This window comes from Cupressus sempervirens, chromosome 10, assembly GCF_028749045.1.
Source record: "Cupressus sempervirens isolate cs-2001-9-10 chromosome 10, ASM2874904v1, whole genome shotgun sequence".
In the NCBI taxonomy this organism is placed as follows: Eukaryota; Viridiplantae; Streptophyta; class Pinopsida; order Cupressales; family Cupressaceae; genus Cupressus; species Cupressus sempervirens.
Genome location: NC_143127.1, coordinates 806,353,601 through 806,368,640, shown reverse-complemented (window position 1 = coordinate 806,368,640; position 15,040 = coordinate 806,353,601). Strand labels below are relative to the sequence as shown.

At 37.2% G+C, this 15,040-nt stretch overlaps 1 pseudogene; it reads right to left on the bottom strand.

Annotated features, from left to right (window-relative positions):
- Positions 1-13,318: 13,318 nt before the first annotated feature.
- LOC149536375 (malate dehydrogenase, chloroplastic pseudogene) lies at positions 13,319-14,116 on the bottom strand (annotated as a pseudogene).
- Positions 14,117-15,040: the final 924 nt, after the last annotated feature.

The following is a 15,040-nucleotide window of genomic DNA, read 5'->3' as shown; positions in this document are numbered from 1 at the left end:
TTGAAACTGATCATTACTAGATTATAATCTTCCTCTGTGTTTGAGAGGGGCAGCTCCCTCGTATGATGAGTGTATTTGATTTTTCAGCATAAATGAATTAAAACTTAAAGGTTAAAGGGAAAACTACTGATGACGAATGCACCAAATGACTTCATAGCTTTTTTGAATAAATTAAACCGCTAATAAGAACGATCAAGAACTACGTTTGAAGGCTAGCATTAGCTCGGTGATGGATTGTTCACTAACATCTACACCATACTGTGAAAACATTAATTACATCAAGAATCAACACTCAAATAATTCAGACTTTGAAGAAAAGAGAATACTAAATGTACATTCCTTTATTTTTTTGCACCAAGAACATAAGAAACTGATTACAAAGACAACCTCTGTACATACTTTTCAAAAATTGTCTTATCACATAACTGTTACCTTATTCTAGCATAACCAACTTTCCGTGTTCGTAACTACCTCAAAAGTTAAGAGTTTAGATATTTTGAAATGCATATTACAACCAACTCTAACCTTTTTATGAATCCAAGTTTAATATTTTAACTTATGAGTTACAACAAGTGACATGTCCAGAACTTTAAAATATGTAATTTTAAAGATACTCACGTGATTGGTTTGTAGAGGTAGCTTTTTTATCTTCACATGCCTTTCTTGTGCTTGTATAGTCATCTCAACATCAACTCTCCATCCATTCCTGTCCTTTGTGGAATTTATAGTCACCATTTGGAGTCTAAATACATCATTATAACAGTCTGGAAGTCTCTTCTCATTGGGGCATTTTATAGAATGGTCAGCATGCACATTTCTTTATCAACCTGTTCACTACTCCAACAAGGATGCTCCTTCAGGGCTAGGAAAGGCCATTATTTACATAGTGGCTTGAGTACTAAAATTTGGTCACAACAATATCTTGGGCTTCATCAATTTTGCAATGTAAATGTTGTGAACTAGGAGTTGGAGCATTCTATCAAACACTTATTGTGCATAACCATCTTTGTTATATCAACTCTTATTGGACAAATTCCAAGCTCCTTCCCTAAGGGCCCGTTTGTTTGTCGGCATAGGAATAGAAAATTAGAAAGGAAAATTAGAATAGGAATGGAAATGCGGAATGGGAAATGGAAAAAGAGCATTCCCATTCTTGTTTGGGTCGCCTGGTATTTGATTGGAATATGTTACTCCCTTGTTTAGTTGCACAAAATTGGAATTGGAATACAATTAAGTTTGTATTTTAATATATATTATTTATTTTAATATAGTATTATATTTGGTTAATTATTTCAATTTATTATAAAGAAACTAATTTATTTTTTTTCATTCTATTTGAAATTAATTTATGTCAACATTTTTTAATGAATAGATATAAACATAAATATATTATACACAATAATATAATTGTGAAATTTGTTACATTTGCTCGTCTTGATTTGAATTTGATGAATTGAGTTGTATGTCAATTTGATTTTTAAATTCATTTAATATATTTTATTTGTTTCACTATATTATTATATTTGGTTAATTATTTCAATTTATTGTAAAGAAAATAATTTTTTTTTCATTCTATTTGAAATTAATTTATGTCAACCTTTTTTAATGAATAGATACAAAGATAAAAATATTATATACGATAATATAATCGTGAAATTAGTTAAATTTCCTCATCTTGATATGAATTTGATCAATTGAGTTGTATGTCAATTTGATTTTAAAATTCATTTATTATATTTTATTTGTTTCACTATATTATTATATTTGGTTAATTATTTCAATTTATTGTAAAGAAAATATTTTTTTTTCATTCTATTTGAAATTAATTTATGTCAAACATATTTTAATGAATAGATATAAACATAAAAATATTATAATTGTGAAATTAGTAAATTTTTCTCATCCTGATCCGAATTGATGAATTGATTTGTACATCAATTTGATTTTTAAATTCATCTAATATATTTTATTTGTTTCACTATATTATTATATTTGGTTGATAATAATAATAATAATAATAATTTTTTGAAAAAGAGGGTAAAAATTTATTCAACCAAAATCAAAGTACAAAGCAATGGCCCATGGCCCACAACAACATTACATCTTCATGTCATCCAATAACAACTGCTCAACAATCCCACTACACTCAACAGGTAACTCATCTCTTCTCCTAATATTCCATCCATCCACATTCTTTGAGACCCACTTCGCCAAACAATCAACCACTCTGTTCCATTCTCTAGGGATATGACAGAAGGAGAAAGAGTCCAAGGACTTACAAAGACTTAGAGTCTGTTTAGCCAAAGCAGCTAATTGCCAGCTAACATTCTCCAAGCTTTGACTATTCAGCATGTCCACAATAATCTGGGAATCAGACTCACAAATGATCCTCTTCCAGCCTAAGGAAACACCTCTCTCAACTGTAGTCTTAATAGCAAGAGCCTCCATTAGATTATTAGAGCAATGACCCTTGTAGATAGAGAAAATAAAAACCATACCCCCATCATTGTCCCTACCAATGCTCCCAATACCAGCATGACCAGGGTTCCCACGAGAAGAACCATCTGTATTAATCTTCAAAGTCCCAGCTTGGGGAGGAGTCCACTTCCCATCTTGACAAACCCGTTGCTTGCCACAGCAGAGTCTTCTTCCAAGATTGACACCCCATCTGCGATCTCTAAGATTCAAATTTTGCACAATATCATAATCACCAGGATCAACACTTTTCGACATATCACACTTAGCGAAAATGGTCTCCTAGAGCCTATTTAGAATAATCCTCCAAAGATTCAAACTTTCTAACTTGGAGCCACAGAAAATTCTACGATTCCGCTCCAGCCAAAGGTTCCAGAGAATGAGAGACGCCAGACTAACCAGGCAACCCGCAAGAAAGAAGTCTTCACTGGAGGTCTACCCAAACTCTCCCAAAAGAAAATTAAAGAGGACGTATGAATACAACCATGCCTCCAAGCCTCCCACCATCTATGCCATATTTCTCTCGAATAAGGGCAAAGAAAAAACAATTGAGAAGTACATTCCTCATTGTTTGAACAAAGGAAGCAGATAGAAGGTCCCTAAAAGTCGCGTTTGCGAAGATTGTTCCAAGCGAGACACTTGTTCTGAGTCAACAACCATAAGAAGAAATTACATTTCGGCCATGAAAGGTTAAACCAAACCCTCTTCCACCAACTCACCTCATTTGGACCATGAAGGTTCCTGTCAAGCATAACATAGCCTTGAGCAACAATAAACTTGCCTTTTGGGCTAGGACTCTAGGCCAAGACATCTTGCTCCCGAAGAGAGCTGCACAACCTATTTTCCAAAGCTTTAGTAAGAATGGCACGATCATCATCAAAACCACCCATGGGCCACTCCTGGGGGTCCTTCCAACAAGTCACCACCACCTGACCCAGACGCTTGACTGTCTTAAAGTGCTCCACTTTAAACCATCCAGCATTAGTAAAAATGTGACAAAGACACTGAAGCTGGGGGAAGCTAGAAAGAATGAGAGGATGGCTGTCCCAAGAATCTTGCCAAAACAAGGCATCAGATCCCCTATTACAAATCCAGAAGAGGCCCTCCTTAATCAGCTGAGCCCCCTTCTTAAGTGTGTCCCAAATACATGAACCTTTACCTACCAGAATAAGCCTTGGTACATCAGGGCTATCGGCCCCTGGAAAATACTTGTGAGCCAGAATTTTGGCCTAATCATGATCCTGACATTTACACCATCTCCAATACAGCTTGGCAGCCAAAGCAGTGACAACAAGAGCCATCGACCTAAAACCAAGGCCCTTGACATGCTTCGGCCTACACACAGGGTCCCGCTTGGGCCTACACAGAGTCCCACTTAACGAGGCTCCATTTCGAGGAAAGAAGGTTGCCAGACCAAAGGAATTGCCTAGATAAAGCATCAAAATCCCTCAAAAAGTTGGAAGGGGGAACCTGACCACAACATCTGTAAATAGGGAGAGACTGCACCATGGATTTAAGAAGAACCACTCGTCCAGCTGAACATAACCATCTGAAAGTACAGTGACTAACCTTACTTCAGAACTTATCCAAAATCCCCTGCCAGTAGTCTCTTCGCTGAGAACCCAAGACCAAAGGAACCCTAAGGTACATCAAAGGAAGAACTCCGATTTGAAATCTAAGAATCCTTGCAATCTTGTTCTGAATAAGTCGAGGAGTGTTAAAGAAAGAAATAGAAGACTTATCATCATTAATGCACTGCCCTGAGGCTATCAAATAGGTATCCAAAGCTCGCTTGAAGTTCTTTGCCTCACTGATTCTAGCCATACCCATTAGCCTAGTGTCATCCACAAACTGAAGATGGGAGTAGGAGGGGAGATTATTATTCTAGCTCCAACCTTGGATAAGACCCTGCCTCACTTTTGATTTTAAAAATCTGCCAAGACCCTCTGCCATGATGATGATAAATAGGGAGATAAAGGATCTCCTTGCCGAAGACCCCGAGAGGCCCCAAATAGCTCAGACGATTCCCCATTAATGAGAATTGAGAGAGAGGAGGAGGTCACACAACTTAGAACCCATAACACCCACTCCTCCTCAAACCAAAGGCCAATAGAATTTTCTGTAAGAACTCCCAACTCATCTGATCGTAAGCTTTCGCCATATAGAGTTTAATAAACATAGCTTTCTCCTTGGATGTCGCCATAGAGTGTATCGCCTCCATTGCTATCACAACCCCATCGAGTATCTGTCTACCTTCAACAAAACCACCCTGTTTAGTAGAAATCAAAGAACCTAGGATTGGTTTGAGCCTCTCAGCGATCAACGTGGTAATAATCTTATAGACAACATTACATAATGCTATAGGCTTGAATTGGTCCAACCTATTAGCCTCTTCCTTCTTAGGTATAAGAGCCAAGGAAGTAGAATTCAAAGACTTCAACATCTATTTATTTTTGTGAGATTCTTGTACCACTTCAAGGAGATCAAACTTTATTATTTCCCAGAATTCTTGGAAAAATTCAATCCGAAAGCCATTTGGACCAGGGGCCTTTCTTTTTTTCATATTAAAAACAACTTTCTCCAATTCTGATAATTGGATAGGACTTAAGAGGGCCTCATTCATCTCTGCAGTGACCAAGAGGGGGATACAATCCAAAATGGCACGCTCCTCAGTCTCAATAGGAGGGACTCCCCTAGTAAAAAGAATAGAAAAATAATTGACAACTTCCCTAGCAATTTCTCCACAGGATGAGATTCGGTCCCCATCAAAAGAGACAAGAGAGGAGATAGAGTTACCCTATCTCCAAGCCTTCATCGAGTTGTGAAAGAAAGCAGTGTTTCTATCCCCTTCCTGAAGCCAATCAACACAAGATTTTTGCTTCCAGAAAATCTCCTCCCTAAGCTTCCATTCCTCCAATCCCTTTAGAGTCGATGAGTCCGCTTTACTCAAATCAGAAGTCAACCCCTGATCTCTAATCTGACAGGTAATATTATCCAGCTTGTTCTGAGCCGCAACCTTTTGAGCATGGAGGTTCTCAAAATGATGTTTATTCCATCTCTTAAGCTTATACTTCAAATGTTGGAGCCTTTTACTGAAAGTATACATAGCCGTTCCATGAGCAGGCTTCCCTTCATACCACCAGTCCACCATAAGGTCAGGTAAAGACAGGTCTCTGAACCACATCAATTGAAATTTGAAAGAGGGACGTTTGGTGACACTGTACAAGGTGATGGATAGCTTGATGGGCCAGTGGTCAAAGCCCCTCCAGTTAAGAATTTTCGAATTGGTGGTCCATTTGTTGTTCATCTAGTAGCAGGAAACTAGAAATCTGTCACGCCTTTTTGAAATAGCCTCACCCCCACATCTCCGATTATTCCATGTAAAGACACCATTGGTAGACTTCACATCAATGAGATTCAAGGAGCCAATCATATCCCTGAGTAAATTTGAAGATGGATCCAACCTCGCTAGCCCACCACGTTTTTCCTCCAGACTAGTTACAGCATTAAAATCCCCAGCCATAATCCATGGGAGAAAAGGGTCTAGGGATTGGATGAATCTAATATGAGCCCATAAATAAAATTTACCTGAAAAATCAGTAGGAGCATATATATTGGATAAAATACACCTCTCTCTAGTCTCAAAACTAGAAGCCACCATAGAGATGGAGGACCGACTGGAAATACACCATAAGGGCGAAACTTTTCTGGGGTCCCAGAAACAAGCCACCCCCCTGAACTATTCAAAGCACCAACTCCTTGCCAAGAGCCCTTGGGCTAGATATGCGAAGCACAGTTCGCCAATCCCTCCAATGTAAGCTTAGTTTCCTGTATAAAAATCACATCCGGAGACTGAGACTCAATCAATCCGCGAACAACCTTTTGCCTGGGGATGTTGTTCAACCCCCTTACATTCCATGACAACTCAATCATTTATGGGGGTGAGAGAAATGTGAATCAATGGGTTTCATCGACCCAGACTCAACCAAATTTTCACCCATTATCTTCACCTTCTCCCGATCAATCTTCCTGCCACTCTTTGAAGGTTTGTCAATAGGCCCTTTTTTGAAAGACTTTTGTTGTATGCCTAAGGCAAGAGGAGTCTTAATACCCTTTGTAGAATCTGGGGTCCCCTTGGACGTATTGGGGATAGGAGCTACCAAGATCGGACCCATCACACTCTGTGACTCACCATTATCTCCAACATCCTGACCAAGAGGAGGCAAGTCAATATCCAACTGTCCAGCCTGTTGTTCCCCTGCAATTAGAATCTGATCCTCTATCTATATATCCCCAACATGAATCTTCTGCAACCCTTTGGCTTCAGACAGAAGCTCAACTGACGTACCTTCCTCTTGGACCAAGTCTCCAAGAGCTTCAAACCTGTTAAAGGTGTCATCAGTCCGCCTCTCCATCCAGGTTCTCTTCTTACCTTTGCCTTTGTTATGAGACTTGACCTGAGTAAATCCCTCACTATCAATAGGTCCAACAAATGAAGCAACTTTCCCCTTGTCTTTCCCAGGGGGTCCGGGAGCAGCTGAGAAGGGAGACCTGTTCTTGGGACATTTACGCTGTAAATGCCCATATTCATGGCAAATTTTGCATCTGAATGGTAGGGTCTCGTAGTCCAGCTGTTGGATCCAAGAAGATGATCCCATGCAAATTTCCATAGACTCTAGCAACGGATTATTTAAATCAACTTCAACACAAATACGGGCAAAATAAATTACCTTACGATCTTGCGTCTGTGTAGCTGAACCCATAGGTTTTTCAAGAAGTAGTGAGATTGAGTGAAGAATATCTTCTCTCCAGAATTCCAAAGGCAGCCTCAGTAAGCGGACCCACACTGAAACTCAAGAAGGGATTACCTTAGCAGAATTGAAGCCCATATGCCAGGGCTTGATAAAGAGCCCCACTTGATTAAAGAAATAAGGGCCTTCTTCAAATGCCTTATTCTTGTCTGTCATGCTTGAAAAGATAACCATAAAGTAGTTATTAGTTGCTATTATAATCTCCATATCTCCTTCTAGATTCCACATCTGACGAGCCCAGGATTCCAGTACTGGCAATGAAAGGCAAAGACCCAAAAACTTGCATATAAGGGCATGATTGCTCCAATATTCCACATCTTCTAAGACTTGTTTAGGTTGGATAATCAAAATTAGCCGATCCTCGGCTCTCTGCAGACATCCATTAATTTTGTTTACTCTAAGCCCCCCATTTGAAGGGGAATCGCCTTCCCCCCATTGAGATTTGTCATTCAAACCCTTATTTTTAGCATGCAATACAGAAGATGGCTCCCCCATCTCCACATCACCACCAGGAGGTTGGGAGGAAGGAATAGCCCGATCCCCCATTTACCCCCGAGCCAAGCAACATAGCAATGAAGAAGCAGTCGGGGCAAAAGCCCCACAGCCTCTCAATACCATAGTTCCCACCAAAGACGCAGTGCGTCGCAACGCGGGCAACAAAAGAGTCACCCACAGGCCGGGCCGAAACACTGCCGCCCAAACCCCCACGCCAAGCCAGCTAGGAGACAATACTGTTAATTTAAACTAGCGAGCACCCTCCAGCGAAACACAGCTTGCAACTCCAAATGGGCTAGGGTGCGAAAGCCCTAGCAAAGCCCTGGTTTGCGCTCGCCATCTTTCAACATCTTTGGTTAATTATTTCAATTTATTGTAAAGATTTTTTTTTTTTTCATTCTATTTTATTAAATGAAATTAATAAGAAATTAATTTATCTCACCATTTTTTAAATGAATAGATATAAACATAAAAATGTTAGACACAATAATATATATTTGAAATTACTAAAATTTGCTCATCATTTAATACAAAATCATATAAAAGGTTTAGTCTCCATGATTCTTTACAACAAAATGGTCATTTCATTACTAAAATTAGAATCACCATCACCAATAGTGTGTTTATAAAAAAATAAAATATAATTAAGTCTACGTTGAAACACAATTTCGCCTTTTGCCATAGAACCAATCTCTCTAGCAGCTGTCTCTCGCACAATGCACAACTTGCAACCATTCCTATCTTCTTCTGTAGATTTTGATGTGCTTGATGCAGATGAGCCATCTTTGACCCACTCAAAGAAATTGTAGCCATTGTGCCCGTGCATTCCAAAAATACATTAGGGCTTGCCACAATAATAAAATAAAAATAAAAAATAAAAGAGATTAGTAACAACCTTTCTTTTATCTGGACAACACAAAAACCTATGTCTAGGATTATCCTCTATATGTGACGTCTTCATTATGACAGGTCCAACATCACATCAACACATCAGAAAAGTTGTCAAATCCATTGACCCTATATAAATAATGAACAAATATAATGAGAAATTATTACAAAACTGTAAAATATATTCTGATATCTATATTCAATGGACTATGTTGTCATTCCTCAGTCCAATCCTGCTAGTGATGCAAATACCTCGACTTAAATTTTTTGACACATGACACGTGACTTTCAACTGTATATTGTCACAAATGCCTAAACACTCTATAATATATATAGCATGCGAATGCATGCATTTTATATATCATAAAGCAAAGATAGGATGTGGAGAGATTGAGAAGCACAATTTACTGGGATGGTGTTTTTGTAGCAGGGGTGTTGACATTACTGACTTAATCCCAACTGTATCAGTTATACAACTGCTATTGACGACTATTGTAGTGTGAACAAATTTCCAGAGGCATTGAGATTGTCGGAGAAAAGGATAACATTCAGCACTAACAATGACGAAAGGTCAAAAGGTATGATACTTAAAACACCCACCTAGGCTGGAAGCATTGCCTTTGAACATGGAGCAGCCATCAAGCATGTTATAATTTGCAAATCATTAAAACATACGGCTGAAGATATAAACCAAACTTCGTTTTTGTTGTCAAATGGCTCTTGCATAGCAATTGAGTTAGCCAACTTTCACACAAATATATCTCTCTCAAGAGACTGTTATCATACCTATTTGCAAATCATCTTAAAACCAGAAGAGGGGATAGAAAGAAGTCTCTTGTATTTGAAATAACAATAACAGTGCCCTGCATCCTAAATATTATATGTTCATCGGGCTAAGAATTGAAGATTCAAGGAATACACCTACAACAACCCTTACTGCCATGATTAAGTTGCTACTATTGTTATAGAGGTGTGAATTAATAGGAAATAGAGAAAACATAAACGTTTGGATTTCTCAATGTTTCTTGGGTCCATGGTTGCAAAATCGAGCTATGCTCTATTGTGTCGTTTCAAACAAGGCATCATATTGTTGCATGGTCTCTTTGTGACTCTCCATACATTTGTGAAATTGTTGAGGGAGGTGGAATTCATTGTTTCAAGGTTTAGTGTTACTTTTTCGAACAACGCTTCATCTCTCCTAGCTGTCATGCTAAGAATGGACTAATGAATTACAAATGAATCACCGTGATTCAGTTACATGGTCAACTGTCCGTGTTAAAACTAATATAGTTTGAACCATAGATGTTAACATTCATATTAGCAGTGAATGAGAGTGTCATTTGAAGTAATAGAGATGTTATGCTATCATAAGATGATAAGGGGGGCTTTCTGCACCAACAGACTTGGATGAGAGTGCCATTTGAAGTAATAGATGAGAATTACATCTCTATATATTATTGGCGTGAACCTCAACTCAGAAATCTATAAGATCTATCCTCAAGATTTTGAATCAAGACAAAAAATTCAACAAAGGGCAGTAATACCAAGAGGTACTTCAAACAAGAAGTACTTGGATCACTTGGGAAAAAAAAGCTTGAGGTTGCTAGGAATGCATCTTGGATCTTTATTTGCTCCTATGGTATTAGATAAGTAAGATATCCTTTATAAAATAATTAATATTACCAAAATTAGACAAATGCAAATTTCTATCCATGGCCATGGAATTTGATTAATTGTGTGCACTTAGCTTTACCATTTGATACCAAGATCTCTGTTTCAAATGCATTTTCCTTTCTGATAAAAACATGAAATTCTAAACAAGCATATAAATACCGCACCTTAAAAATATTATTAACATTTCAATCATAGAAATAGAAATCTCCAAAACAATCCCAATGATACCCCATTTTTTCGTGAATTTATCCCATGAACTATCCCCCGAAATTTTTTTATAGCCTAACGCAATTGAAAACAATTTTTTTGCATTTAAATCACATTTGAAACCTTAATCAATCTCCCACTAGCTTGTGAAACCCTTGAAACCTACGAAATATTTTATGAGTGGCACAATTGTGCAATATTTTTAGGGCACAACTGTCAACTACAAACAGAAGTTTCTGTTTGGGACATGCATATAGGGCACAAATAGTAGCAGCATATGAAAATTTGATCATGCAAACAAGTTATAATATCAAAAAATCTGATCATGCAAAAGTGTGATAAAGTCAAAATGGAAACACAAATTAAACATGAAATGTCATGTTGCAAATTTATATCAGACATACTCTTCTTTCTCCTCTGGACTCATCTCTAAGAACCCCTGAGCTTTTGTAGGTTCTAAAGTAAAAGTGTCATAAGCCACAATCATAGTTTCTCGACTAAGTCCAGGTATGGCCTTGAGGGCTGTGAATGTAGCTGATATATCTTGCTTCGTTTCTCCTTTATCAATTTTTACTATTTGAGACTCCCTCATGCCTTCCTGTATATCTTGTATGCTTTCACATATCACATCTAAAGAAGAAGCCATGCTTGCCTTCCTCTTCTTTGTCCTCCTCGATGATGATGGTGTGGAAGCATTTTGTCTAACAGATGTCCTAGAATCATTCGTCCCTTTGAACCCTTCCTCAAATTTGGAAGTGCCATCCATAGGTGTAGTGAAGCCCCCGTCATTGTCAAGATCAGCCACCTCATCAAAAAGGTGCCCATCTTCATTCTCTTGGGCTGTTGCAACTGTACTTCCATTTGCAATGTCATTCCCAACAATGATTGCTAAGTCATTGTAATAGAGGAATGGCTGCCTCTTGTACACCCTAGCATTCTTGAAGTCCTTTAGCCACATGAAGGCAAATAAGGTATTAGATATTTATCTTTCATTAGTAATTTAACTTATAAACATTGTGTAGAGTACATTACCTTTAACAACTCTTCCCATACAACATCATCAGCGTCCACACACTAAGTAGTTTCATTGCATGCGAAGCCGCTCATATTTCTCAAGTCTTTCATCATTCGATAAACTTGCTTCCATGTTTTCAATTTATTCTTGAAGTTGTCTGTTACAAGATTCATCTTCATATCCAAATTGAAACTCCTTTCAATGCTGCTCCAAGCTTCTTTCCGAAACCCCCCTTCTCCTTTTCTTCCTAATGTGGCTTGCTCAAGGAGTATATTGAGCAATTTTCATTCCATATCTCGAGTCCAAATAACTTTCACATTTCAAGGTGTGGAAGCAACAACAGTGACATGAAGCCCCTCATCAATGCTCATCAGGAGATTGGTGAATGACATTTTCAGAAATTATTAGCTGGAAAACAATAGTTTAGATGCACAAAACAAGATGAAAATTTATGATAGAATATTGGAGTATTAGACTGTAAATTATTGCTCAAATAAATCCAGTAAATTATCATATTAAACATTATTGCTCACACATCCCTGGTAAAAAGGACATAAATGTTAATATAATACATATATGAAAACGGGGCAGCACAATGAAAGACAAAGGATTATATTCAGATTGACTATATATATGTTATAAGAATGTGATTAAGTATAGACATGATGAATAATCTTGATCTAGCAAACTGAGTATAAGAAATAACTTCACTTGAAAGGCAATGGACCTAAGCATAGTTAAATCTTTAGTTTATCTATCAAGTTTTAATCTGTACTACAATGACAATGTCTAACTAGATTGTCTTGTTATTTACTAGTTTTAATTTACAAGATTGAAAGGAGACATAAAAGTTCCCCACTCAGGACTGCTCTCAATGCACTGTAGAAGGCCCATGTGATTATTTGGCCTAACAGTTAATAAAATTGGCCAATATAGATTATTACAGTAGATGAAAAATCTGCTTTCTACATCAAGGATGAATGACTTAATACCCTTAATTGAATATTGCAATGCAAGCAATATCTTGTCAATCTCTTGCAACCTCAAATAACTATTGTTCCTTAAATCCCTGGGTGATCTGTACACAAAAGGCCTTTACAAAAGAGGAGCCATGTTTTTATCAACATGCATACTCAATCTAGCTGTCAATGACCTTGATAAATTTTAAAGGAAAACTATAGGCAAACTTTCTCCTAAACATCACATCTCGTGGAAATAAACACCATGCACACTACTGTATAATCTTAGCTGTGTACTTACTAGCCAGTCAATCCTTGAACATTGTTCGTCCCTCTTAAAACTTCCACTCATACAAAGAGTAGCTATGATTGCAACCACTATAGTCTCTCATCCAAATTGATGTCGATACCATAATGTTGAAACGAAAATAAAAACAACTATACAGAGGTTCATTTTTATATTGGAATTGAAAATATTACGGATCAATTTTAATTGATTGTCATTGAAATAATACAATTTTAGGGAACTAGTGATTTGATATAATGACTAATTGTGAGATGGTATATTAGTATCTAATGTAAGATTTAAAATTCCAGGTTTCGGTACCTTAAAAATAGCCACAAGCAATGGGACACTTATAGAGAATACAATGACTAATTGTGAGATGTTATGTTAGTATCTGAGTCATTTGTTGTTGAGATTGTTGAGAGGTTAGATTTTATGTGAACCATTTCATTACTTTGCCACGGTTTGGACTCCCTATTTGATATGTTGTTAACTGAGAAACGACATTTCAATTAACTAAGAAATGACATTTCAAATTCTTTTTCCGTGCTACAAAAGTGTTAGCCCTAACCACATCCAAGGTGGTTACCCCAAACAATTTCTTGGGGTTGTAAACTCCTTTTTGTTTGAGTACCTCTGTTGCAATGGGCACAGTAGAATTTACGGGGTTGTTGATAATGTGGAAAAAAGCATTTGGATAGTTATCTACAATATACTCTATTAAACTTTTGACAATACAAGCATTAATGTTAAAAAGATCATCACGGGTCATGCCTAGTTTCCTTGGAACAGTTGCTGGGATTACAACTACATCGACACCCTTCAGAGATTCTCCCAGTTCAACAGTTCCAATGAAAGCCAACACCTGAGCAGGTGTATTGCAGTGACTAAGGTCTGCAACAACTCCCTTAACATTTGCAATAGCATAAAGATTCAATTCAAAAACCAAAGGTGACATTTTAATCAGCAAGGAGAGAGGTTGACCAATCCCTCCTGCTACTCCAAGAATAGCAACCTTGAATAGTGATGCCCGAACTTGCACTGACCTCCCTGTAGCGTGTCTCTTCTTTCCCATCCCCAAATTACCAAAGGACACTTGAAATGCCCCATTTATCTTTTGGCCAAAGAAAGTTATTTGCAAATTACTAGCTCTAAAACCACTAAAACCTTTGATGGTATTTCTAACAGAGAGGTTCTGTGCAAGTAGATATGAATATAATCCTGTGACTGAAAAGTGAGATCACCTTGCATTTGACTGAGGTTGAGTTGTAGACACAACATTCATAGAAAATATAGCAGTAGCCATTGCAATTCACTACAAACAACTGAGCACTAAACAAAATTACTAACTTTCTTGAGCATGAAGTCTGCAAGGATCCAGAATGATCATTTTAACCCATATATATGTAATTAATAAAGACACTTAACTGGACCAGGATGACTAGCCATTGAAACATCAGTCAAAAGAACACAAACAGTAAGGTCCACGAAACTAACTACATTAGTATAGGATTATTTTTATCATCTGAAGTAATCTTACAGCCTATCTTTTATTGTAGAAATACAATAAAGTGTCTCTAAATGAATAGAAGGTTACCATATGATAACAAAAAGGGTAGATATAATTGCATGGAACACATATACAACTATGTTTTCCCTCATGAACAATCTGATTAAAGAAACTGAAATATGATGCATTGTACTATCACAATGGTATTACCATTATGCCATAATATTGTTATAATATTGTCAAAAGCAAGTAGAAAGTTTCAACACCAAAAATTTGAGAAATGACATCCCCTTCAAACATACATCAAATTTCCATATATAGATAACAAACTACTCATATCAAATCTTCATATAAATATATCTTAAACACAACAAATGTCAAGGCAATTTAAGTAGATCCATACTGTATGTCATGGTAAATTTGCCTTCCTCTATTTAAGTGCAAATAAATGTTCATGTTTTGTGGTACAATTAAGTGTGAGAGTTGTAGTCTTCCCACATTCTTCGAGCTATTTCATCTTGAAATTTTGTCCAATCATCTCTATCTCATTGACTCATCCCATAAGTCTCAAGAATTGACACATTTATCAGAGCACGGCCATCATCGTCTTCTAATTCCACTTCGGATGGAACACCGTCCTCCAACATAATGAAATTGTGTAGTATGGCGCATGCTAATACAATCCTTGTTTGGGTCGTGATATTATAGGATGTCGCATGC